The 24,733-nt window shown below is 47.4% G+C and overlaps 1 long non-coding RNA gene across 2 annotated transcripts; it reads left to right on the plus strand.

The window, feature by feature from the left end:
* The first annotated feature begins 12 nt into the window (after positions 1–12).
* Positions 13–20,434, plus strand: LOC135362612 (uncharacterized). Of its 2 annotated transcripts, XR_010407502.1 has the most exons (6): positions 13–344; positions 675–988; positions 4,041–4,729; positions 7,403–7,534; positions 9,096–9,277; positions 19,997–20,434. It is a non-coding gene; the product is annotated as an uncharacterized LOC135362612 (long non-coding RNA). The 2 variants fall into 2 exon arrangements; XR_010407501.1 differs by lacking the exon at positions 19,997–20,434 and having other exon boundaries at positions 9,096–11,702.
* Positions 20,435–24,733: the final 4,299 nt, after the last annotated feature.

Genomic DNA, 24,733 nt, shown 5'->3' on the forward strand with positions numbered 1-24,733 from the left:
CAGACACTTAACCGACTGAGCCACCCAGGTGTCCCTGTTGGTGATTCTTAATATGTGAAAAGTTTGTTTTATGGGTTCTTCAGGTTTTTTGGGTGGGTAAAAATTGATCAGGTAACAAAGTTATAGACTTGCTCAAAATGAAATGAAAAGAAATGTGTATTTCATCACTTTTCAGTAATATCTGCCAGGCAGGCTCTTCGTGCAGACGTCTCCGGGCCCTGGTGCAGGGTTAACTGTACTGGAGGTGTGAGCTCGGCTGCGGCAGGCCTGTTGTTGCTAGAATGTGACATGAGTCATGAGCTTGAAGTAGCCACCCTGCTACAGAAGACCACACACTGCACTCGGTCAGTGAAAATGCATTTTACAGTGGTAAAGTTGAGGAATGCTGCTTTCTCTCTTTATAAGTTACAGAATCATTTGTGTATTACAGATTTATTATTACTATTATTTTATTTAAATTCTAGTTAGTTGGCATGCAGTTCACTATTGGTCTCAGGAGTAGAGGTCAGTGGTTCATCATTTACATAACAACTCTAGGGCTCACCACAAGTGCCTGCCTTAACGCCCATCCCCCATCTAGCCCATCCCCCATCCACCTATATATTACAGATGGAGACAACGTACTCGTATCTTTTAGATTCAGTTTGCTTACATTTGCTTACTGTTCTTGACAGTGTTCGTAGGTGGGGTGAGGACACTCTGCACTCCCCTTCTTGAGCGTCGGAAGTCCGGGGCAGGGCGCGTCTGAACACACTTTGATGATAGAAAATGAAGCATTCTTGTTGCAGAAAGGTCTGCATCCATTCAGAAATGTGTTTGCAGAGCCCTGTGGTGACTTTGGGGTCCAGTCTGGAGCTAGAGCCTTCTATCACCATGAGGGTTAGTTGGTCACAGAGGAAGAGTAACCTTGGAAAAGAGCAACTCTCAGGCTGACCCTTACAGGCCGGGTGGCCCCCGGAGTCCCAGTTTCCTCATCTCTAAACTGCAGGTAGGTAAAGGAAAATTATTGAATTAACGTAAGTGTGCAGTAAATGTTTCTTCCCTCAGGTTCCATTTTTCATCTGTTTAGTGAGGAAGAATTGACCTGTTTATGTGGTTGGGTGGTTGTAAGTATGAAAATAGAAAAATGCTTTCGATGAACAGGAGAGGGTACTTCCACGTACACACCCCCGTGTACACCCACCCAGAGACCCCGACTTCACGGTGCAGCCAGGAAGGCGTGACCGGCAGACGCTGCTCTCCGTTCCTTCTCCATGCCACGTTCGAGAACCACGATTCTTGGCAATATCAAGGCCAGGAGTGGAGTTGCTGGGGGAGATGCTTCGTGGTTGGGTTTATCGGTGCAGCGGGTTGGTTGAGTGTGTTTTATGTTCCTCAGTTTGCACTGAGATTCATTTCCAGTTGACATCAGTAATTATTTAGCGGCATAGAATCTACAATTATATTCATGCAGATAAGTCACCAATTTGAATGGCGGTGGTTTCTGGAGAAAAGTAATCAGAATGAACACAAGTGGGTACCTACAATGCTGACGTCTCTCTTTAATGCCGATGGACGCTCATTTGTGAACTGTATGCAAGTCTGGAGATCTTGGTTTGGGCTGGAGAGAGGCGCGGAGAGGACGGTGGGGGGGTGTGTGCAGGGGGGATGGAGAGAGAGGGTCTGCACTGAGGCTGCCTGGAGTCCTTCTCGTTTGGGGACGGGGGGAGGAAGCAGCCTGCAAGGTGCCCCTGGGGCTCTCCAGAAGAGTGCAGGGGAGGCCTGGGCAGGAGCCCGCCCTACCTGCCCCTGCTGTGTGGCTCCTTAATTACCGACTTTGGACTAGCTCAGAGCTGGGTATCCAATCTGGGCTCCACCCCTCACGTTAAACACGGCCACCCCTGACGTTTTTGAAGGTGAGGTAGCCGCGGCCTCTTTCTGGTGGCCTGCTTAACTCTGAAGCTGCTGGAATAAACTCCATCATGGCCACACCTGGAGCCTTGGCCTCCCTGTTCTGTGCAAATCCTGCTTTGTCTAGTGAAAATCCCAGGCAATGGCACTCTCCGTTAGTGTTTGGGGAAAGGAAAGGAGGGGATGGAGGTCGAATCGTTGTGACTGTTAGCGCATCTGGCCAAGGTGAGCCCGAGCTGCCCGCAAGTGTACCTGTGCTGCCTGGTTTCACTACAATGGATCTGCGGGAGGCCGTGCGAGGGGAGGGTTTCCACGGAAGCCGGGCCAGCGTACTTACTCCGTGAATGCCAGTTTCGCTTATTCAGGAAAAGGACCGGACATGTGAACTAGCCCTCGCTCTCCCTTCTCCAGCCTCGTTGCCATTTGGAGATGCTGTTCGTCCCCTTCAGCCCGGACTGCATCCTGGAAAGGAGCTACTGCGATTGACTGCAGAGCAGAGGACTATGCCATACTTGATGTTGCCTAGACGGCTTTATGGTTGTCATCTGACACCGTCCTTGAAACAGGCCGAGGAAGAGCCTGTTCTACAAACAAGGGCGCTAAGGAGCTTGAGTCCCACAGGGTCAGACCCCGGTGAGGGGTGGATTTCAGCCCAGCTCTGCTGCACCGGCTCAGCGTTCCCTGCAAAACTACCCACCCGAGGCTGGGGAATGCAAGGTTCCAGGGCCTCACAGCTGGAACCATCCAGAAGACCGGAAAGCCCACGACCAAAGATGGCTCAGCCTGCCAGGGACAGGACTGATCCGAAAGAACCAAGTTCCCCGCCTCAGCAGCTCCACATCTCAAGTCCCAGCAGGTGGCCCTGGGCACGGAGCAGACTGACATCGGGCGGAGCTGCTGAGCTGGGGTCTGTTCCATGTCAGGCTTCTGGGGGCAGTGTGCACTCGGCACCACACCCGGCTCTCCTCGTCCGAGTTCGAGTCTCTGTCTGGAACCTGTTTCTTGCTGTGCCCGTTGGAGAGCTGTGGGCAGGAGGCTAGGAGAGCAGGGCCCAAGTTCCTGAGGGAAGTCATGCTGGCAAGGAAATCGCAGGCTGTGTGGGCCACTGCACAGAAAGCTGCCGGGCAGAGGATCTCAGTGGGCGCTTAGTTGAGGGGAACATACCAGAAATCCGAGAACTGGCGGCAGAATTGTGCTCTAGACGCAAAATGGTATTTGGAAGTGTCTTCTGGGAATGTGAACTCCTCTGGCTGAGCCCGGTGAGGCCCGGCCAGGAGCTGCTGAAGTGCCAGGGCGGCCGTCCCAGGGCATGGAGTCAGAATCCAGACGGCATGACCCGCTAGGCCTGGCCCACAGGCCCGACAGCAGGCCCAGCCAAGACACACCTGGTCCCCGCCGCCTTCTGGGCTTGTCCCAAGAGAGGCGAGGGTTCTCTCTCCAGTCCCAGAAGGCCTCCAACTTCGAGAGATCCAGGGCCCGGGCAGAGGCCCCAGAATGAACGGACACCCTGGCCTGCCCCGTCCATGAGCTGCAGGCCTGTGGCGGGGTTCATGGGCACCCCCGAGGCCTTGCGGCTGGACTCTGAGACCCACATGGATCTGCGTTACTCTGAACCCTGGGGTCTCCACTGGGTCAAATGTGGGCCTTTGATGTTTATAACGAAACAACCTGTGTTTTGGGTTGCCATGTGGCTGCCAGACCATGAGCCTTGCTGGCGATGACTCAGAAATTCCACCTCATGTTCTCAAAAGGCTGGAGTGCTGGATTCAAACCACATATTAATAACTTGGCCGTCTGCTCAATCTCGTAATATTAAACGTGAGATTGTTCGTGTATTCGTGTCTACACATTGTGAAACCATTATTAAACATGACCCATACCAAAATAGCTCAGAGTGTATTTATTTCAAAGGAAACAGAATGATTTACGTTGAATCCTCATCGCTGCAGTGAACTTTAAAGGTATCTTGAGGAAGGGATAAAAGGCCACGCAGTTATTACTGCAAGTTCACAGAAATCTTTGGACTTTTAAGATACGAGGTCCTTTTTATTTAAACATTTTTAGATGTTATAACCACAAAAGCGTTTCTGCTTTTGACTCATGATCTGCTTAGGTTTTTGATTAAATCTTCATTCTGTTTCTCTCCCTAGGATGTTCTATTTCCATCGACAAACATGCTTGCTTCCCCCGTGTTCTAGAATCTTCTTTTGGTCCTGCTGAACAAGGAGCTGAAGCCATCTTCCCATCTCTTGTCGTCTGGGCTCTGGGGCTCCTAGAACACCCATCTCTGTGGGGGCACGACGCAGCGTCCCAGTGCACCAGGTCCCGCTACTCCTGGGTGCCTCCATCAGGTCCGCAGTTCCGCAGAAGCCTGTTTTAGCACCAGCCTTGGCGCCCCCGTGTCCCCCCTTGCCCTCCCTCTCATCCTGCAGCCAAAGGACACTCGCCACGGGAACTGGGAGCCCCGCCGTTCCTGTTGTCTGTCAGATAAACTCCGAATATCTGATGCCCATTCAGGCTCCTACTTGGTCCAGATTAATTGATCTTTCCCAATCGTACCTCCCCGCTTTTTCTTTAAAAACTCGGCTACGTGCTGCCTTTTTCAAAAGCTGCTCCTACCTGCTCAGCCGGTCGCCGTCTGTTCTGCCTCTGGATCTCCACAGAGCCAGACAGCACGTGCGCCTGTCCCCCCAGCACCTGAACCATCTGTGTGGATGGGCTTTAAGCGTGGGGGCGGTGCTCTGTCAGGATTTGGGGGGAACTCCCTGGGCAGGGGTGAAGATGAGAGGGTCAAGAGTCAGCCCTGGAGGACGTTGCCTTGAATGCGTACCTTGCACAGGTAAGAATCCTCGGCAGGTAAGAGTTAGGGCCCCGAAGCCAGACGCCGGCCTCTTAGCAGAAACAGGACAAAGGTGAGGGCATTCCCACAATTGGGAAGTGGGATTTTAGCCACAGCGATGCAGGATTATTGTGAATTTCTCAGTGAGTAGAAATTAGAGCAAGATACCGGAACACGCGCCATTGAAGAAGAGAAAGGTTATTATCTATATGTCTATATATCTATATATGACTAGTGAGTACACTCCATGCCCAAAGCTGAGAGTGGCCATACAAGTCTTTATCTATCTATCTATCTATCTATCTATCTATCTATCTATCTATCTATCTATCATCTATCTGCCTATCTAAAAGATTTTATTTATTTGTCAGAGAGAGTAAGAGAGCACAAAGCAGGGGGAGTGGGAGAGGAAGAAGCAGGCTCCCCCCTGAGCAGGGATCCCAGGACCCTGGGATCATGACCAGAGCTGAAGGCAGACGCTTAACCAACTGAGCCACCCAGGTGTCCCAAGTCTTTACTTTTCTGTAGTAGGTCTCCCATTTCTCTTTTGGGCCTACATTCCACCAGCGACAGGAACTAGATCTTCCTCAGTTCAGAGAGAGCTCTTTCCCTGGGATGTGTCTCCACGTTGGGCACCGACCCGGGTCTCAGGGAAGGCGTTGCACCAAGAGGACCTGTCCCAGCTTCTCCCGCTGGTGTCTGTGGACACAGGCTTCTTCTTGACCCCTGTTCTCTGTTCTCTTAGGGCCACCTCAGCCCCAGGGGGTACAGTAGAATGCTCCGGGGACGATGAGGGCTGTTTAAAGGCAGCTTTCCAACACTGCAGAGGGGCATCTCTTCTGCCCTGATGTTGGAGGGGTCCACTGTTTCTTTTGTAGTTTGTGTCTGGTAAAATTCTGGGGTTGGGCATTTTGCTGGGCCCTTCCTAGGGAAGGTTCCCATTGCCCTGTGATGCAGGCGATCTGTCATGCTGGCCTCTGCCCGGCCCTGGCTTGGGAAGTCGGGACACACGCAGGGACCCCCAACAACATCTACACTCCTTGTCCCCATCCTCCTCATCCACCTCCCTGCAGTCTCATCTCTGGGGACAGGAAGAACCAGCTCAGATGGATCTTGTATCTCCATCTTTCCATTTAGGCCAAGACCTCACATTCTGGGACTCAAAATGGGCAGAGTTTGACTCCTGTTCTCTGAGCTCTGCACGGTCATCCATTCTGTGTGGTGTGAAGCAGAGGATACTGGAGGGGGGCACGGGGCGCGGGGACTATGAGGAACACAAACCAGAGTCAACGCTGCAAAAAACCAGACACAAAGACAATGGAAGAATATTTGCTCAAGTTTTAGTCATGATAGTTTTTAGGTGGTGGGGTTTTGGTGGTTTTCTGGTTTTTACTTAAAAAAAATTTTTTTGGGGGGGTGCCTGGGTGGCTCGGTTGGGTGTCTGCCTTCGGCTCAGGGCATGGTCCCAGGGTCCTGGGATTGAGCTCTGCGTCAGGCTCCCTGCTTGGCGGGGACCCTGCTTCTCCCTCTCCCATTCCCCCTGCTGTGCTCTCTCTCTCTCTGTCAAATGAATAAATAAAATCTTAAAAAAAATTTTTTTTTCAACGCTGAACATGAATTACTTTTATAACCCAGGGGAAAAATAACCCCCAGACCAGTGAATTTTATTTATTTTTATTTTTTATTTTTAATTTTTTAAAAAAATGTTTTATTTATTCATGAGAGAGAGAGAGAGAGAGGCGGAGGCAGAGGGAGAAGCAGGCTCCCCGCCTAGCAGGGAGCCCGATGTGGGACTCGATCCCAGGACCCTAGGATCATGACCTGAGCTGAAGGCAGACGCTCAACCATCTGAGCCACCCAGGCGCCCCTACCAGTGAATTCTAAAAAAGATCCGCACTCTTTTCCTTTTCAATATGTTGGGTTTGGATCTCATTTCAGAGTGTGCCTCCAGGAATGCCCACCAAATCTTTTGTTTAATCTTCACAAAGACCCGTGTTAAAAAATGAATTCTTAGCCTGATTATTCATCTCCCTCTGTTCGGCATGTACTTATTTCCAAGTAGTCGGGGTGGAGTGATGGGCAGGGTAGACACCGTGTCTGTTGTTGCGGAGCTTGTGGTCGGCGAGCCCACCTGATGGCTGGACGGTGCCTGGATCCAACCCCCACAGTCCCAGAGGGGGGAACCTGACAACAGCTCCGTGTACAGCCCCTTATGAGGCTGTTCATGTTACAGTGGCAGAAAGGTACAGCCTGTCCTCGTTATTTGTGGATTCCACATTCACAAAATTCTGTCCACTAAAATTTGTCAGCCTCAAATCAATACTCCCAATACTTTCTTGGTCATTCGTGTGGACACGTGCAGAGTAGCAAAATGAGTCAGTAGACATGCGTTTCCAGCTGAGGTTGAACAAAGTGACACCCTGCCTTCTTGTCTCTGCTTCCTGCAGAGCCGATGGGAGGATGGAGACGGGAGACCGGCAGGCTCCGGCTCTTGGGCTGTTGGACAGTGTTGAAGCCCAACTCTGGCATGTGTTAGTGGTATGGCCTCAGACAAGTCACTTAGCACTTCTGAATCTTGTTTGTCTCCCCTAAAGTAAAGAAAATAGTATCTACTTGGATGAGTTGTTTCTGGAATTCAAGACTCTAATCTCTGTATGTTCGTATCTTCCCTAGGAACAGTGGCTCAGTACTTGCTGAATCCATGTTCGTGGAGATGGTATCACTACGACCCATCCTGAGAATCAACTGCATTTGGCTTAGAGGTCTCCAGCCAAACAGGGTCGTCTTGGCTAGACATCTCTCAAGGTGACTGTTCTGCCCCTTGAGGACTGGGGCAGATTGTGTGGGGCAGGAGGAGGAGAGGTGTTGAGTACTTTGTTGGCTCCGGCTGCTATAGCAAAAACAACAGAAATTTATTCTTACGGTTCTGGGGCCTGGGAAGTCCACGATCAAGATGCCAGCTGATTCAGTTTCTGGTGAGGACTCTTCCTGGCTCGTGGATGGCCATTTTCTCCCTGTATCCTCATGTGGTAGAGAGAGAAGGGAAGCAAGCTCCCTCATGTCTCTTCTTATACAGGACACCAGTCTCATCATGAGGGCTCCACCTTCGTGACCTTATAGCCTCTCAAAGACCCCATCTCCAAACACCATCACATTGGCGGGTAGGGTTTTAAGGTATGAACTTGGGAGGGGGCGTGGATGGGAAGAACAATATTCAGTCTACAGCAAAAACAGAGCAATTGCTCTGTGGGACAGGTCTGAGGAAGGAATTATAGAGAAATCTGGGTAGTCAGGGAGAGATAATTCTGTGCTCTGCACTGGGGGAGGAATGGGAAGGAGATGCAGAGGGAGGTGGGAGGCTGCCGAGGATGCCTGTTTCCATGGTGTGGAGAGCAGTCCTCGGGCTACCATTGCCAGCAACACCTTGTAGGAGGGTAAATCTAATGATATTTATAACTTCTTCCCTGCATTAAAAATTGACTTAATTTTTTTAGATATGATTTTTGATTTTCTATTACCATTTTCCCTCCTGACTTATGGATGATTTGGAGCTTAAAAGCACAGTTCTTGGGATGTGGCCCCAGTATTTTCGTCACAGCTGACAACCACTATCTTAGTATTTTAATCCCTTCATTACCAATGAGAGAGATATTTTCCTGTCTTCAATCTTAGCTGAGTGGGTTATTTAATAGAATTGCTTTGTGTGTGTGTGTGCATGTGTGTGCATGTGTGTGTGTGTGTGTGTGTCTCCCTTCCTCCTTTCCCTACCAGGCTGGCCTGGGGTCCACTGCAAAATCCCCAGGCTGATCTGAAGCTATGCTGGCCACCACTGAGGAGACCCAAATCCTTGTCCCTTGTCTGATATTATGGGCTGAATATGTCTGCCGCCTGCCTCCAAATTCATTCCTTGAAGATGCCAATGTGCTTGTGTTTGGAGACTGGGCTTTTTTAAGGACAGTTAAGGTTAAACGAGTGGTTAAGAGTGGAGCCCTAATCCACTAAGATTGGTGTCCGTATAAGAAGAAGAGGAGACAACAGAACTCTCTTTTTCCATACAGGGGCACAGAGAAAAGGCCATGTGTGGATGCAGGGAGAATGTGGCCTTCTATCAGCCAAGGAGGGAGGTCTCACCAGAAACTCACCCTACCAACACCTTGATCTTGGCCTTCTAGCCTCCAGAACGCCGAGGAAATAAATCTCTGTTGTTTAAGCCCCACAGTCTGGGGTATTTTATGAATGGCAGCCCAGGCTGACTGATAGAACTGGCAACGAACAATGGAATCAGGGCCACTCTACTCTTGTGCCCTGGAGCAGCCTTGTGGGCTGTCTCCTCAGCCTCCTCTTAGCCCTTACCTCTTTCTTTCAGGACCCAGAGATACCAACTTGAGGAGAATTTGCCCAGGAAAACTGCTACTACACTGGGTAGAATGGCGAGTTTGGGCCTTCTTGCCCATCTCACCCAGCTTGGGTGGTGACCATCTGCAACTTTACCAGCTATACACAACAGATTTGATTCAGGGAGCTGACAGAGCAACTAGAAATTTAAGGGTGAGGTTTTGGAAGTGAGAGAGCCAAAGAAAAACATGCATGATAAATTCTCCATACGTTCATTCTAGGTTAATGGCTAAACTTCGTAGGCACACGGGAACCACAGGAGGCCCAGCAAAAATGGAAAGCATGGGAGACTGGTAAATTTACTGTGCTTTTGAAAATATCCCTCTATCTACACACAGCTTAGGCAGTGGAGGTGGATACATTGGCTTGAAGTATCTTAGCATAACCTCTGCCTAAATCATTGCCTGGCTACAAAACTATGCAGGTGAAGGGAAAACCTAAGAGCCAGACTTAAAAACATAAAAATAATAAGCAGAGATATCAATGGCTATCCATTGAAAGTGAGATAGATTTGCAGGTTGAGTCAGGCAAGTTAATTGTCTATTAAAACCAACAACTCTCAGAACAAAGCAAAGTCCAGAATTGCTACAAAATATTGCCTACAACGTCTATTTTTATTTTTATTTTTAAAGATTTTATTTATTTGTCAGAGTGAGAGAGCACAAGCAGGGGGAGCGGCAGGCACAGGGAGGAAACAGGCTCCCTGCTGAGCAAGGAGCCCGACGCAGGACTCCATCCCAGGACCCTGGGATCACCACTGAGCCGAAGGCAGACGCTTAACCAACTGAGCCACCCAGGGACCCCAATGTCTGCTTTTAAATGAAAATTGGCAGACATGCAAACAAAAGAAAATATTTCCCAAACTCAGGGAGGGGAGGTGGAGGGAAACCAGTCAAAGCAACTGGCTCTGAAGGGCTCAGACATTCTATCTGGCAAATAAAGACTTCAAAGCAGCTATTAAAAATACGTCCAAAGAATTAAAGGAAAATATACTGACAATGAATAAACAAGGAATCTCAACAGAAATGGAAAAAAGCAAATAAAATTCTAGAGCTTAAAAGTACACTCACTGAAATAAAAAGTTCATGGCATGAGTCACATGTCAGAAGAAAGAATAATTAAATTTGATAGAATAATAGAAATTATCTAAAGAACAAAGAAAAACACCTCATAGTCAAACTGCTAAAAGCCAGAGGTAAAGAAAATATTTTTAAAGGAACAAAAGAAAGATGTTATATACAGGAAACAATAAACAATATGGTTTATTGCTGACTTTTCCCAGAAACACGAGAAGCCAAAAGACATTGAAAGCCCAAGAGACTTTGTGAATTTACTGCATTTTCTGTAAAAGAACAGTGGTTTCCTATTCTTTTTAATGGCTTCCTATTCTATTTAATGACATAATCAAGGTGCTGAAGGGGGGGGCAGTGGAAATTATAACCAGTAGGTGTCCTTCAAAACTGAAGACAAAAATAAAGCCATTTTTAGATTTTTTTTTTTTTAAAGGGAAAATAAAACAGAATTTGTCACTAGCAGACCTGTGCTAAAAAGAATTGCTAGGGAGAAGTGACTTCAGATGGTAGTTTGGATAGTAACTCAGATACATAAGAAGGATTGAAGAAAACCCTAAATGGAAACATGTGAAGATGTAAGAAATATATATGTATAATATATATATTATATATAAATGTATGTATATATTTATATGCATATAGTATCTGTATCTATGTATATGTATATGTGTATAAATATATTTGAAAAACGTATAAATATATATGTGAAATTTATATATACACATATAATTTTTAATTAAAGACATGGCCATATAAAGCAAAAATTATAATACTGTATTGTTTGGCTTTAACATATAGAAATTAATATATATGACAACAATAGCACCAAAAGTAGCACAAAAAGGAATGGAGCTAGACAAATACAAAGTTCCAATATTTTATTAGAAGTTAGTGTTAATTTCAAACAGACTGTGGTAAGTAAAAGATGTATACTGTAATACTTAGGTAAAGCACTAAAAATAATGCAAAGAAATATAGTTAAAGTCAATACAGGAATTAAGATGGAACACTAAAACATTTGTTAACATAAAGGTACAAGGGTAAAAGATTAAAAAGAGAGAAAAATGGGACTTATAGGAAAAATTAGTGAAATGGTAGACTTATATTAAGGGGAATGAACTAAAAATTCCAATCAAAATTCCAACAAACTGTTTGACTGGACAAAAGTGAGATATATTGTCTGTAAGAGATCAGTTTAAGTTCAAAGATACAAATAGATTAAAGTGAAAGGATGACAAAATGTATATGATGCAAACATATAAACAGTAATCAGAAAGGAAATGGGATTATTTTTATTAATATCAGACAAAATAGACTTTAAAAATGAATGTTACTAGAGACAGCATTTCATAATAAAAGGGTCAATACAACATAAATAAGTTAAATATTATAAATTTATTTGTACCTAATAAGAGAGCTCCAAAATAAATGAAATAAAAACATTAAAAAAATCAACAATATAGTTGAAGATTTCAATATTCTTCTCTCAGTAATTGATTGAGAAAGTAGGCATAGTTGAGCAAGAATATAAAAAACTTGAACAGCACTACCAACCCACTTGATAGAATACTTCATCTGACAATAGCAGAATACTTATTCTTTTCAAACGTACAAGAAATGTTCATGAAATAAACCATATACTGAATGATAAAACAGGAGTCAATATATTTAAAAAGATTTCTACCATACATAGCATGCTGTTAGATGAGAATGGAAATAACTTAGAAATCTATAACAGATGAAATCTGAGAAATCCTAAAATATGGGGAAATTAAACAACATACTCATGAATCAAAGAGGAAATCACAAGGGAAATTAAAATATATATCAGGTTTAGTGAAAATGAGAACACAACATATTCAAATTTGTGCGATGTTGCTGAAGAAGTCATTAGAAGGAAATTTATTGCTTTGAATGCTTATGTTATACAAGAAGACAGGTCTAAAATCAGTAAACTAAGCTTTCAATTTAGGAAGCTAAAGAAGAGGAGAAAATTAAATGCAAAGTAAGTAAAAGGAAGGCAATAGTAAAGGTCAGTGTGGAAATCAACAAAGTGAAAAAGAGAAAATGAATGGAACCAAAAGCTGGTTCTTTGCAAAGGTCAATAAAATTGATAAACCTTCATCAGATTGAAAGAAGACACAAATTACCAATTAGGAAAGAAAGAGGGGTCATCACTACAGATCTTATAAACATTAAGCAGATAATAAGGAAATATTACTAACAACCTGCTCTGAAGTTTAAAACATGTTTTGTTCTTTTTTAAAAAAAATATTTATTTATCTGACAGAGCACAAACAGGGAGAGCAGGAGGCAGAGGGAGAGGGAGAAGCAGGCTTCCCGCTGAGCAGGGAGCCGGATGTGGGACTCCATCCCAGGACCCTGGGATCATGACCTGAGCCGAAGGCAGACGCTTAATGACTGAGTAACCCAGGCGCCGATAAAATATGTTGATGAAAGAAAACCTAAATGAAATGGAGGGGGATACCACAATCTGAAAGACCCAGGATTATTAAGATGACAGTTAACCCGAAAGGTATCTATAGACTCAACACAATCCCAATAAAAATCCCAGCATTTTTTTATGTAAGATACAAACTGATTCTAAAATTTATATGGAGAAGCAACGAATAACCAAAACAACTGTGAAAGAGAAGAACAAAGTTGGAGGACTTCAGTGACCTGATTTCAAAACTTACTATAAAGCTGTGGTAATTAAGAAAGCATTGGATCAACATAAGGATAAACATTTAGCTCAAAGGAACAGAATAGAAAGTTTGAAACTAGAGACACAGGCATATGATCAATTGAGTTTTGACAAAGGTGCCAAGGTAACTCACTGAAACTATATGAAGGATTTTTACAACTTAATAAGAAAAACAACTCAATAAAAAATGGACAAATGAAATCAGAGATGTTCACAAAAGAAGATATATGAATGGCCAATAAACACATGGAAGGATGAGCAACATCACTAGTCATTAGGAAAATGCAAATTAAGGCAACAAATGAGAAGCTACTATAAACCTAGTAGACTAACTACAATTTTAAAAAATGAATTAAAATATTAAGTGTTGGCAGGAATGTGTAGCAATTGAAACCCTCAAACACTGCTGGGGGGGATGGAAAACGGTTGGATAAACAGTTTTGTACTTTCTTATGTAGTTAAACATGCCATAAACATTAAGCTTACCATATGACCCCATAATTCCACTCCTGGGTATCTATCCAAGAGTAGCAAAAATACATGTCCACTCGTGTGTAGAAGCATTATTCCTAATAGCCGAAAAGTGAAAACAACCCAAATGTCCCTTGACTGGGCCATGAACAAACAAAATGTTATTATAATGTATTATATTATAATACTATAACATGTGGTCATAACATATCCATAAATAGAATAATACTCAGCCATTAAAAGAGAATAAATTGTTGATACATGCACCAACATGAGTGAATCTAAAAAGCCAGGATGCTGGGGCACCCGGGTGGCTCCATTGTTTAAGGGTTTGACTCTCGATTTCGGCTCAGGTCATGATCTCAGGGTTGTGAGATCGAGCCCAGAGTTGGGCTCCCCGCCAAGTGAGGAGTCTGCTTGAGATTCTCTCTCTCCTTTTCCCTCTGCCCCTCTTCCCTCTGTGCTCACTCTCTCTCTCAAATAAATAAATCAGTCTTAAAGAAGATAAATAAAAAGTATGATGCCGAGTGAAAGAAGCCATACACAAAAGACTACACATTGTCCAAATAAATCTGTATTAAATTCTAGAAAAGGCCAAACTACAGAGGCAGAAAGTAGACCAATGGTTGCCTGAGGCTGAAGGCAAAGGCACGTGACAAATTTTTAGGGTAATGAAAGTGTTCTAAAACTTGATTGTGTTGCTCGTTTGACAGTAAGGTATATGCTTATCAAAACTCATGGAACTATACACTTAGGGTGGGTCAATTTTTTTTTAGTATGTAAATTATACTTCAGTAAAGCCATTAAAAAATAATCTAACCTGACCTTCATGGTTTCTGTGACAGACCTGTCTACTTCTCCGGCCATCTTACCTTGGGGTCTTCTTCCCCAGATGGTGAAAACAGTGGGTCTGACTCTGCCCTTCCTTTTGGTTGGGGTATCCTTTCTGGGCATTCAATCTGGGCCGCTATTCTTGGTGCCCGAGGGGGCCCTGCAGCGCTGCTGGGGTCCACCCTGTGCTGTCCGCTCCTGTAGGCGGTGCCTGGCGTCCTGGTGATCCTCTGTCTCTGGTCCCTTTAGTGCCGATCTGATCCTTAGGGCGACATCGAGCATCTTTCTCTGGTGGCCTGGAGGCCCTCTCTTTCACTGCCAGGCATGGGTCCTGAAAGGCAAGTATTTTATAAGGAAACTTAACCAAAGGGAAGCACTGCTTGAGGCTGTACCTGTTTTAGACTTGAAGCTACAAAGAGGCAGGATCATCCTACGGACCCCAGCCCAGCACAGGGATGTTGGGGTGCCGTTTGTGAGACTTGCCCTCCTTGAGGAGGAATCCTTCCAGCCTTTTCCGCGGCAGGAGGCCTCTTGCATCCACAGAACCGGGGAGGACTTTGCCCTCTCCCTCCGGTGCGTGGACGATGAAGAAATTGACATCAGGGACTAGGCGGATCCTGCGGCCACAAGCAAGCCCTTCCTGTCCGGCTTCTACGGCCCCATTATGAAGTCACCTCCAAGAGGCTGAGTTCAGAAGTCGACCTGCCTCGTCTGTCTCCAATCCACAGGGATCCCTGGACTGACCCCCTTCCCTCCCACACTAGCTAAGGTATTGCCTCTAGCCCTCCTAGGTGCTGAACCGTGTCCCTCCAAAATTCATATGTTGAAGGCTTGACCCCCAGTGCTTTAGGATGTGACTGTATTTGGAGATAAGGTCTATAGAGAGGTGAGAAAGTGAAAACGAGGTCACGAGGGTGGCCCTGATCCACTCTGACCAGTGTCCTTATGAGAAGAGATCAGGACACAGACGTGCAGAGAGGGACATGGGGAGAAGACCGTGTCTGCACACCATGGAGAGAAGCCTTAGAAGAAACCAGCCCTGCTGACTCTTTGATCTTGGACGTCTTGCCTGCGGAACTGGGAGAACGCGAACTTCTGTAGTTCAAGCGGCCAGCCTGTGGCGTTTTGTGACCGTAGTCTGAGCAGAGGGAGCCCCCCCGCCCCCACTCATTCCCTCCCACACTTTCTTCTCCTCGCTAACTCCGTCACTCCCTGGCACTATCTGTTTCCTTGTTTCTTGCCAGCCCGCCGGCCCTGCAGAAGGTTCAGGAAGGAAGGGAGGAGACACCCCGGCCTACAACAGAGCCTCTGCTCGCTCAGCTAGGTTTGCGGAATGCGTTGTTAAGTCCGAATGGAGCCTGTTGCTCTGTGGCCCATACCGACTTTCTTTGAAAGCAAATGAAATCTTCTAATTACTCTGGTTCCTGAGAAGCAGATCCTGCCCCAGGCCAGTCCCAGAAGGCCGAACAGGCTCTGGGCTTGAAGGAGGAGACAGGCTAACAGGCTCTCCCTGAAGCCTGTTAGAACGAGCGCAGCTCTTTTCAGCAACGCCAAGCTCCTGCACCCTTACCAACCTTGGCCACCAGCTAAAGAGCAGATGGCTGTGGCTGGAACATCAAAGTTCTAAGTGTGTGAGGTTGTGTGCATGTGCATGCGTGTGCATGTGAGTGCGTGTGAGTGCGTGTGAGCACTGGGCATGTGAGATATGAAACCAGGAAGAGAGAAACAAAAACCGGTTTCGGCATACTTAACCAACGTATCAGAAACAGGCTCTCCTGCAAATTGGGTTTACGTCCGATCAGGCTTGCGTGCTTTGTAAAAATCTAAAAGTGAGTGATTTGTCCTAACTCTAACCCCAGCCACAGAACCCAGCATTTCGTGGGGATGCCGCCCCGTGTGAGCTGCTTGATGTAATGAGTGTGGGGATGCCCTTGCTCGGAATGATCTGACCCTTCCGATGAACCCCCAGATCTGAGCAGAGGTCTCAAAGACCCAGCTGTCCGCAGTGGTAGCCGCTGGTCACATGAGGCTATTTTCATTTAAATTACCCAGAATGAAGTTAGAGATTCGGTTCCTCCGTTGCTCGAGCCACATTTCAAGTGCTCAGGAGCATCACGTGGCTGTTGGACAGTGGAAATACGGAGCGTTTCCAGGATTACAGAAAGTTCTGTTAGCTTCAGGATAGAGAGCAGGCAGGGTTGGCAGAAATCACTCTAGGGGCTTGGAATGGGTTGGGGCCGAGTGGTCTTGGGCCTCGAAAGCTCCCCAACGGGGTGCTGGGTCTCTCAGGAATGCTGGCTGTTCGTCTGCTTATGTTGCCGTCAGCTGCAGGGAAGGGTTTGCTTTAGCTGACTTCCTGCTGTGAGCTGATCTCTCGGTGTTTCCGACATATTTTATACTCAGAACAATTCTCTAAGGTAAGTATGTCCTCATTTTTATGATTGAGAAAGCTGCAGAGCAGAGAGGCAGCTGATCCATAATCAGCTATAATTGACAGAGTCCGGATTTGAACTTGGGTTTAGATAGTCCCAAGCAGAAACCTTTTTTACTGTATCTTTTTGTCTTCTTGGCTACCTGGGCTCTGGCAGGATGCAGAGCAGGAAGGGGATGAACGCACTCACTCTCTGGGCTTACTTCCCTCTGTCAGGGAACCCAACCCCGACCCTCGAGTCTCCCTCCAAGAGGTTGAAACCAGTAGACTCTGAGGTGTCCATGCTGGTCTCCCCGAGGTCCTCACTGTGGAGTCTGAGCGCGCTCATGTTTTCTCCAGGCAGGTACCTAGAGGCAAAATCACCAACAACACAAGTAGACACGTTGATGTTGGTTTTAACTAAACATGTTGGTATTGCAACTCCTCTAGAGGAAGGACGGTGCTCCTGGACCCGGGATTACCCGAGCACCTCTCAGGGGTACTGGGGGGTTGGCGTTTGGCTGGGGCCAACAGATGAGGCTTGGATGCCATGGAATTGCAAGGAGAGTTTTAGGCCCCGGTTTTTCTGCTCATGAACTGAGAACAGAACCAAGTCACAAAGCAAGCCAATCCACAAATTATTTGTCAAGTTATTTTATGTTTTAATTACTTTACAAATTCAGTGTGTTTGAATATTGTAGGTACGTTTCTTTACAAAGCTCCCTCTCTCCCTTTTTTTAAAAAAATAAGTAGGGATTTTAAATCTTAGCTTTAATTAATTATTTTTTTAAAAAGATTTTATTTATTTATTTAACAGAGAGAGAGAGACAGCGAGAGAGGGAACACAAGCAAGGGGAGTGGGAGAGGGAGAAGTAGGCTTCCTGCTGAGCAGGGAGCCCAATGCGGGGCTCGATCCCAGGACCCTGGGATCATGACCTGAGCCGAAGGCAGACGCTTAACGACTGAGCCACCCAGGCGCCCCTTTATTGTTATTTTTTTAAAGATTTTATTTATTTGACAGAGAGAGACACAGCGAGAGAGGGAACACAAGCAGGGGGAGTGGGAGAGGGAGAAGCAGGCTTCCCGCAGAGCAGGGAGCCCGATGTGGGGCTCGATCCCAGGACCCTGGGATCATGACCTGAGCCGAAGGCAAACGCTTTACGACTGAGCCACCCAGGCGCCCCTAAGTCTTAGCTTTTAAAGAAAAGTCTACTTTTGACTTCTGGTGCTTTTGTGAGGGTCTACGTACTTAACGACCATATGCACCTGCCACAATTATCGAGAGTCTTAATTAAGCAAAGTCAGATGAGCAGAAATAGAAGGCACTTCAGGGACGCTCAGAGGAGAGATTTTAGGATCCAGGCCTGACATACAGAACCGATTCTGCCCTTACACAAAGGAAGTCCTCGTTTGGCCATGTTGGGGAGAGAAATGTGACTTGAAGCAGAAGTGGCCAGAGCAGCCCGCTCTCTCTGTATATGGCAAAGTGCATGGATCACAAATAGCCACCAAGTGAGCACATTCACGCAAACACCAAGTGGGAAAAGGGGACATCGCCCCATGTTGGCATCTCACGAGCGCTCTTATCTGTCTCTGAAATGCCTTTGACTTAAATTATATTTTATCTGATATTAATTAGTGGCAACAGCTCTCCTTTGGTTAGTATTTGCTTAGTATACACACATCTTTTTCCTCCTGCATCTCTCGTAAACAGTCTACAACTGGATTTTAAAAGGTGAAATTTTTACCTTTTAAGTGAGGCATTTACTCCATTTGCACTTAATGTAATTGTTATATTTGGATTACTTCTACCATCTTATTTTGTGCTGTCAATGTTCCATTTTTTGTTTTTGGGGGGATCTAACGAGGTTTTCCCTTATGTCATCCCATTTTCCCCCTCTGGTTTGTAAGTTACACTATCTGTTTTTATTCTTCTAGTGGTTACTTCAGAAATTTACAACATACAAAATTAAGTTATTGTTTAAAGTTAATGAAAACCTTTGTCCTTCTCCTAGACGATACACGGATCTTAGAAAACATTTGGTCTATTCATTCTCTCCCTGATTTACGTGATTAATCGACTGGGCTTTTAGGTGCAAATCTGTACAGATTAAAAAACCCAGTTGTCATTACTATGATTAGCATTTTCTGTAACTGAAGTTCACTGAAGTCTGCCCACTCATTTACCACCTTCTTTGTCCTTCCTTCCTTGCTCTATTGTTCAGATCCTTTTTCTGAAGTCACATTCCTTCTGCATGAAGTATATTCCTAAGAATTCCCTTTCACGAGATTCTACTAGGGAAGAAAAACTGTCCCGATCAGCTCTGTTCCTGCCAAGAGAGGTTTCAGCTTCACGCAGGGAAGGGCTTCTGTAGGATTCCTGTGTCTCTGCTTTTATGGGCTTATGCTTTTAATTATCCTTTGCTTTCATTTTAATGGGTTCTTGGAAGGGAGGAAAAGAAGACATGCCCAACTGACCATCTTGTTCTGTACAGAACTGCCTGTGTTTATTTCCCCATAAATATTTTGAATGTTACCGTAGTAGGGAAATTTACGTGGAATAAAAGACATACCGCTTCAGTTGACACATAGATGCCATTCAATAAAATTCTGTCGAATGAAGCAATTAATGAAGCAAAGTCCCCTGAATAACCTTCTGGAAACATCTTGCCATTGAATGATTTTCCAAAAATTCCCTTCTGAATTTTAAGAAGAAAATGATTAAGATAATATGCAGTGTTAGCTGTAATTTCCCACTATTTTTATTTATTTGTTTGGTCTCTTAAAAATTTTTTTAAATTTTATTTTTTATTTTAAAGATTTTTATTTATTTGTCAGAAAGAGAGAGAGAGAGAGAGCACAAGCAGGGGGAGCGGCAGAGGGAGAGGGAGAAGGAGAGGGAGAGGGAGAGGGAGAGGCAGGCTCCCCACAGAGCAGGGAGCCCGATGCGGGGCTCCATCCCAGGACCCTGGGATCACGACCTGAGCTTAACCAACTGAGCCACCCAGATGCCCTACAAAGTGTTTTCACAGACAGTTTCCATATGCTTTCCACAACAGCCTAGAGGGACAGGCAGCAGTTCTTAATTCTATTTACAGGTGATTCAGGCCTTTCGATTTCTAGCCCCAAGCCCTTGCACGGTACTGCTCGGTTCCCCGGTCCAGTGTCCTTATGTCCCTCTATCAGGACCACAGGCTAATTTTGCTACTTTAGGTGATACTGGATGGTCACTAGTACTGAGAATCTTTCTCTATGACGTTGCGCTGGTCGTGTCTGTTTATTTGTTGCAAGGGTCTTGGTCGGGAAAACAAACCTTCCCCGTTTTATGCCATGGTTCCAGAAGAGGCTGTATTGATCCAGGTGATGATTTGTTTTCGCAGCCCAAGTGGAGAGCCGCCTGTCCTTTGCCTGTCCTACAGTTGCCAGCTTAAAAAGGTGAGGACCACCGCTTTCTGATATTTGGAAACAAAAAAGTTCAGGGGGACGGTTTTAGGGGTAGTTTCCACGACTTGGACATGGCTCTCGCACTGGCTTTGCTTAGGGTAAAATCCAGCCCCAGCTCGCGGCTGTGAGGGTTTGCGGGCATCCCAGCAGGACAGCGGCTGACTCGCTACCCTAGGACATTCTTCTCAATGGCTTCTCTGAAGCTCAGGTGACCTGATTGTCCTCTCCCTGTCTCCCTCCTGCCCCCGCCGGGCAGACTTCACACTGCTCTGTGGTTGCAACACCTTTTGTCCTGCATTAGCTCTCAAAGAGGATGTATGTAGGCTTCCGGAGAGCCCTTACCAACATTTTCTCATCAGACAGTCACGTGGCTTAGCAGGACGTGGCAAGAAAGGACTTCTTGTGTCTCCCCTTGGTCCCTTGGAGCAGTGGTTCCCAATCTTTGCTGCCTGTTCGCATCCAGGGAACTTTTCAAATGCTCAGTGCCCAAGCCACACTTTCGTCTGGTTTCCGGAGGTGGGGCCCGGGGGTCGATGTTGTTTACACCTCCTAGAGATGCCAACACGCAGCCGAGGGCCAGAGCCAGTGTGACCCTCAGGCCTGGAACCCCCCAGGAACTTGTTAGATGAGCACATTCTCAGGCTCACCTGGGCCCACCGAGTCAGACCCCCAGGGCTTTTACACCCCCTCCCGATGATGCTCATGCTCGCTCATGTCTGGAAACCACTGCAGAGCATCTCAAACCCTAATGCAAACCACATGGGGGATCTTGGCAAAATGCAGATGCAGACTCGGTGGGTCGGGGTGGGTCGGGGTGGGCTGCGACCCCGCCTCTCTCACGCGCTCCCAGGTGATGAAGCTGCTACTCCCGGGAAGCCTGAGGGCACAGGTTCCCAGCAATTCTTGGCTTACAGTAGATGCTCAGAAAGACCCAGTCGAATTGGATAAATATTTAGCGAACATGGGGATTACAGGAAGCACGGGACTGTGCCAACAATTACACGTCGTAATCAGGGTAAAAATACCCACAGTGAACTTGCCTTGATAGAAAGTCTTAAAAGTCACTGGGAATGCTTGGAACAGCGGTCTCATGTTACAGCAAAAAATCCAGCAGGTAAGTTATGCGGGCTGGAAGGAATTTACACTTTACCTCTCTTGGGCATTTGCAGTTCACTGATTCGTGGAGCATGTTAAAAAAAAAATGGTGTGGAAGTGAGGCCTTCTTCCTAACAGCATCAGCCCCCATACTCGTAAGATCCACTGGGAACTCCGGCGTGAATGCTGGAGGAGTGTTCTGATGTCAGATTTCTCCTTGCCTAGAAGTAAGTGGCTCTGGGTCTGTGGGCTTCCTTCAGGAGTACAAGGGAGTCAAAGGGGGCCAAGATGTCAGGTCCTATATGACTGCAAGGGGTACAATCTGCAGGTTGTCTTTACCCAGGGGTTAATTTACAGAAATAGGTCCGTGAAAATTGGTCACTAGGGGGCAGTATTGCCCCACAAAGAGGCCCGGTGACCCTGGCATTTACAACCTGCTCTTTCTTTCTTTCTTTTTTTTTAAAGATTTATTTATTTATTTGAGAGAGCGAGGATGAGAGAGAGAGTACATGAGAGGGGGGAGGGTTAGAGGGAGAAGCAGACCCCCTGCTGAGCGAGGAGCCCGATATGGGACTCGATCCCGGGACTCCAGGATCATGACCTGAGCCGAAGGCAGTCGCTTAACCAACTGAACCACCCAGGCGCCCCCAACCTGCTCTTTCTTAAGTAGGTATGGTATCAATGACACTCTTTGTTCTTCCTTCTCCCAGGACCTGTAGGCGATTAAAAACATACCAAAGAAATCCGTATGCATCAGACCTTTTAAAATGTCTGCTGACTGTTTTTAAATATATTTTTAAAGGATTTTATTTCTCTCGCCGTTTTATGCAATTCTTGCTAGTTATTACCAAAGATTTAAAAAGTGGTCCTTTCCTGGAAGACGCTGATCTTTATCAGCAGATCTGGAACATTCAGCCCTGCAGATATTAATATGCCCAAGTTTAGGAGGGTTTGTTCTCAGGGAGAAGTTGGGTCTGGGGGGAAGCCTGTTGATCCAGAAACTCAATATTGTGTTATTTTGGACGTTTCAGTCGTTTCCTGATTTCTTCTGAGTGGACACTGTGGCAAAGGGACCGAGGTGGCCTCTCGGGGGGGCACGCTGTGACCTCCCTCGTCCGAGCTGGCCTGCCCCCAAGTGTGCACCTCTGTGATCCGGGCCCTGTCACATCCTCAACGATACTGGCCTGAACGAGTCTCCGCTGGTGACATTTATTAAGACCGAAAAGTGCATGGCTTTTCCCACTGCCCCTTCTAAGGGCACCTGAGGAAAAGTCGCTGGAATGTGAGGGATTTTGCTCAGTCCACAGATCCCCGGGTCTGTGTGTGCCGTTTGCATGGGCGGGCTCGGTTAACAAGGCTTCCTGGCTTGGTTAACTGCTCAGCCCCTGGCTGGGCCACGTCTCCAGATGCCGGGTCGTCCTCGGCTGATATGGTTTCCATATGTGACCCCACGTGCTCTCGGCGGACCCCTCTGAAGAGGTGGGCCCCCCAGGTGCCCTCTTGGGAACAGTAAATTGTCTGCGTCTATTGGGCTTCCTTCCAGGCAGCGTCTCCCCCTCCCACTGGGCCACACTTGAGCGCCATCAAGCCCTCGGCTGGCTCCGGAGGCCACGTCCACATTCGCTAAGGAAGGGGACAAGCCCCCCCCCCCCCCCCCCGTTCTCGCCGCTGTTTTCCATTCGGCCTGCTGAGGGCGCTCTGCTCTGGGCTGAGATCGAGGCAAGGTTTTCAGCAGGGACTTGATGCTGTTTCGTGAGCACAGGGGCATGAGAATGAGCGCTGTTGGGCGCCAGGCGCAGTGTCCAGCCCTGGGGACCCACAGGTGGACACAGAGGCCCCCCCGCCGCGCTCCGGGAGCCTGCAATCCCCCGGGCTCCCCCTTCTATAACTAAGGCCAGAACGGCTCTGCTCGGGGTGCCCAGCCACGGGAGGGCTGGTGGATCCCAGTGCTGGGTGACCCACTGGGCAGGAGAGTTCAGATTCCAGCCCAGCGTGAGTCCTGGGTCCATCTCAGCCCAGCGTGGCCACGGAACATGGGCCTGTGGCCTCTCGGCTCTGTTCCACTTGGCAACTCCCGGCCGACCTGACTCCCAGCTCCTGGCCTGTGCTGTGGCCACGAAGAAGAGTGGGCTGGCCACAGGATGCAGTGGGCTTGTGGCCCCAGGCGGGTTGTCTCCCAGACCCTCAGCCTGGGAAGGGGTCCCGATGGGTTCTGTAAGCTCACCATCGGGGGAAGAGGAGGTGTGGCGGGCGGCTGAGGGCAGGGATGTGTCAGCTGGAAGCGCACTGGGATCCAAGTTCAGAACATCTGACCACAGAGGTGGAAACAAATAGGGATGAGTAGTCATATATATACATATTTAAATTAGTAGCCTAGTTTTTTTTTTTTAAGATTTTATTTATTTATTTGAGAGAGAGCGAGAGCACGAGCAGGGGGAGGGACAGAGGGAGAGGAAGAAGCAGGCTCCCCCTTGAGCAGGGAGCCTGATGCGGGGCTCAATCCCAGGACCCCAGGATCATGACCTGAGCCGAAGGCAGACACTTAACGACTGAGCCACCCAGGTGCCCCCCAGTAGACTACTTTAAAGAGCAGTTTTAGGTTCACAGCAAAATTTCGTAGGAGATACAGAGGCCTCCCATCTACCCCTCCCCCCACGGGACCCCCCCGCCCCGTGGAAACACCCACTGTTGTGGTGCGTGGGTTACGATCGAAGAACATGCACTGACACATAACCACCCAGAGTCGATCAGCAGGCATCCGGGCTCCCTGTTGGTTGTGTACGTTCTGTGTAAGCGCAGGTTTCCACCATCATAGTGTCCTCCAGAGGGGTTCACTGCCCCACCAGCCGTCTGTGCTCTGCCTGTCATCCCCGGGAAACCCCTGGTGGTGTTACTGTCTCCACACACTTCTTTCTGGAATGTCAAATAGTTGGAATCAGGCAGCGTGCGGCCTTTTCAGATCAGTTCTTTCACTCTGCGGTGCGCATTTACGTTTCCCGTGTCTTTTCATGGCTTACACCTGCTTTCTTTTGTGCTGCATTAACTGGGTCGTCATATTTATCGAGAGGTCTGGAGCAAGGCGGTTGTGGGCTTCAGGGGCTCAGGGGCTGCTCGTCTCAGCCCCCAGGACCTGCAGAGGCTGCTGAGCTGGGGGAAGAGGGTCGGGGCAGAGGGGAGGGTGCTGCCAGCCAGCGCTGTCCCCTTTGTGCAGGAGAGAAGGGTTTCTAGAAGACCCTGCAGGGAACGTCCACGTCCATCTCATCGGCCAGAGCTGGGCCGTGTGGCCGCACTGGGTGGCAGAGGGGACAGGTCAGGCCCGGCCCCCCTCCGCACTAGGTAGGGCTTACCCTGCATGCTTCTGCGAACGTCAGGGGTCTACTTGCAGAGAAGTGTGTGAGTGTGTGTGAGCTTGTGAGTGTGTTTGTGTGTGTGTGTTTGTGTGTCAAATGGGCGTTGGGGAGATCATGGAAGTTTGTCAACCACAAAGCTCAATAAAAAGACTGTCGTCATGGCAGGAAATGGAATGAGCTGGTGGGGAAAGGCGAGCTCCCTCCCCTGGAGGCGGCTAGGAAGGGGTG

This window comes from Mirounga angustirostris, unplaced genomic scaffold (genome assembly GCF_029215605.1).
Source record: "Mirounga angustirostris isolate CCGP_5_RB_7025 unplaced genomic scaffold, mMirAng1.0.hap1 SCAF_1, whole genome shotgun sequence".
Lineage (NCBI taxonomy): Eukaryota > Metazoa > Chordata > Mammalia > Carnivora > Phocidae > Mirounga > Mirounga angustirostris.